This window comes from Nannospalax galili, unplaced genomic scaffold (genome assembly GCF_000622305.1).
Source record: "Nannospalax galili isolate Female #2095 unplaced genomic scaffold, S.galili_v1.0 scaffold1711, whole genome shotgun sequence".
NCBI classification, from domain to species: Eukaryota; Metazoa; Chordata; class Mammalia; order Rodentia; family Spalacidae; genus Nannospalax; species Nannospalax galili.
The window spans coordinates 735,510-738,474 of record NW_008330347.1 but is presented as its reverse complement, the minus strand read 5'-3'; positions in this window follow the sequence as shown (position 1 = coordinate 738,474).

Sequence of the window (2,965 nt, the reverse complement as noted above, 5' to 3'; positions counted from 1 at the left end):
CAGTACAGAAGTGAGATAGTCTGAAATCCCAAGTGAAATTCTATGCACAAGACCTACACAAAATAAAGCCAGTCAAGATACCAGCATGATGAGGGCTGGGTCATGAAGTCCTATCTCTAGTGGAAGTGCCAATAGCTATTGGCAATTGATGGCTGCTAGTGGACAGAGAACCAGTATTCTTCAGGAATGCAGCCCCAGAAAGACCACCCGTGCTCTAGTAAAACAGTACTAAGTGGACTCAGTGGGTTCAGTAAAGAGCACATGATATTAGAAGGGAAAGGTGATGGAAGGAATAATTGAAGGGGAGGGATCAGGGATGGATTTGATCAAAATACATTATACATATTATGACATTCTCAAGAAAAGTAGTCAGGATATTAAAGGGGCCACAAAGTGGCTGTTTTTTTTCTTGAGAAACAACCGAAAACTATGTTAAAGGTGCTGTGTCCAATAAAAAGCCAAATAAAACAGATCCACCAAGTGACAGAAATAATACAATGCTGTGAAATTTAAGCATGGATAATAAATTGTCCAAATTTAGTGCTTTGTGAACAGTGAAGGATAGAATAACGTGTTCATGAAGGGAAGATGAGTCACTCATCTTGACACTCTATAAACGCTATAGAAGAACATTTGATATTGTCCTAATGGCAGTGTGGCACTAATTTGAATTAAGTTATAGGTCACATTTAAGAGGGGAAGGAAGAAGCTAAAATAAATCATAAGGAGAAAAACACACAGGAATCACAGAGCAATGGAGTTGATCATTTATGCAGCACTAATACCTCAGACTACTGGAACCTGAAGGACAGAGGAGACAAATATGGCAGTATTTACAAAATAATATTAAAGGAAGATTCATTATTTAAATAGAGGGATTAGAATAGTAAAAATTATGACTGTTCATTAAATGAGGTTTATAACACGTTTTTTTTTTATAGCACTCATCTAGAGGACCTAAAGGAAACAGAAAATAAATTTCCTAATGACAGTTTTCAGTTCATGAGCCTCTAGTTTCATGCATGCATATGTGTACTAAAATTATTTTACACATGTATTGACATAAAGACAAATATAACCAGACTGGATTGTGCTAATTTTTATCCTAATTTTAAAAGAAATTCAAATATTTTCATGAGTCTCTAAAAATGATGAGATCCTAGGCCATGTGTCTACTTCAGCTACTAGATAAATTGGGCTGGCATCCATGTAGATGCTTAAGCTACTGTGTGGAGAACTGAGATACTAGATAACCCTCAGGAAAGAAAGGTATAGGCCAAGGTGAGGGGTTGGCAGCCATGACAGCCGAGGACCTGGAGAAACGAAGCTGCATGTGGAAATTTACAAATGGATGGAGTTGAGGAAAGAGTCCCTAGAAGGCCTTCTCTCGTGATGTCCCTTCTTCACAAGTTGTTGGTGAAAATAAGTCAGTTCAAGAAGGGAACCTTTCACAAGAAACCCAGCATTTGGGAGGCAGAGGCAGGTAGATCTCTGTGAGTTCAAGGCCAGCCTGGTCTACATAGTGAGTTCCAGGACAGCTGGAGCTACAGGGAGACCCTGCTTCAGAAAGACCAAAAAAAAAAAAAAAAGAAACCCTAACTCTGAATCTGTGTTGTGTACATGCTCTTAGAATAAGCAGACCACAGAACCTGTTATTAGTTCTAAGATTTCCGCTCTCTGCAGTTACAAAATGAAGCCAGTGCTAACGATTCTTGGGTCATTAGTTTCTTTTTTTTGTGGTTTTTACATTTTTTATTTTTATTTATTTTTTAACTTTTACAAAAACTTTATTGAGAATTTCATACATGTATATAAGGTGTTTTGATCAAATCTACAAATTCATGCCCACTCCCTCCCCTCCAACATCCCCCCCCCAAGAGGTAATCCTAAAATCTTTTAAGGATTACAAGCTCCCAAATACTTTTGACATTTTGGGCCTTGGAAAAGAGTATGTTGCTAACAGGCCCAAGGATATTTTGACTTTTAGTCAAGAAACTGGCTACATTTCTTTGGGGTCGTTTTAGCCTGCCTGGCCAGTTCCTACCTCCTGTTCTTATCACGTGATCCTCTGAAGGGGTTACCCAAATTGTCAGTAGGGAATAGGGATGCAGACCACTCTGGCTTCTTCTATGATGAACAGGGACACAGGGTGAGGCAATTGGAGTACGCCTTCAGATTCCTGCCCTGAGTTCCGACCTTTGGCTCCCAGTAGAACTGTGACCTGGGAGACATAAGCTAAATAAAACCTTTCCTCCCCAAGTTGGTATTGGTCAGAGTGTTTTATCACAGAAATGGAGAAACAAACTAGGACAATTGCCAAACAGGGTCACTGGACCCTCACCTGAGTATCCAGCCACTCTTCCTAGTCAACTAGTCCAGCATTTGAAGACAAAAGAAAAATGAGGAAGAACCTAATAGAGGGATGCTTTGGGAAGCCCTGTCAAGAAACTAGTGGACTCTCATATGAACATTTGAAAATTGCCCTGTTCTGACTTTTTTCTAGTTCCCTGTCTAGAGAAAACCCACAAAATAGGAGAAAATCTTCACCAGTGACACGTCTGACAGAGGCTTAACATCCAGAATATGTAATGAACTTTAAAAAAACAAAGTATCAAGAAAGGAAGTAACCCAATTAAAAGATGGGCTAAGGCTCTGAACAGAAAGTTCTCAAAAGATGAAATAAAGGTGGCTAAGAAGCATCTTAAAAGGTGTTCAACATCACTAGTAATTAGGAAATGCAAATTAAAACCACTTTAAGATTTAATCTTACCCCAGTCAGACTAGCTAAGATCAAGAGAACAAATGATACCAAAGTTTGGAGAGGATGTGGGGAAAGGGGAACACTCATCCACCGCTGGTGGGGCTGCAAACTTGTTCAACCCCTATGGAAAGCAGTGTGGAGAACTCTTAAAAAACTACAAATGAACTTACGATTTGACCCAATTATACTACTCCTTGGCATATA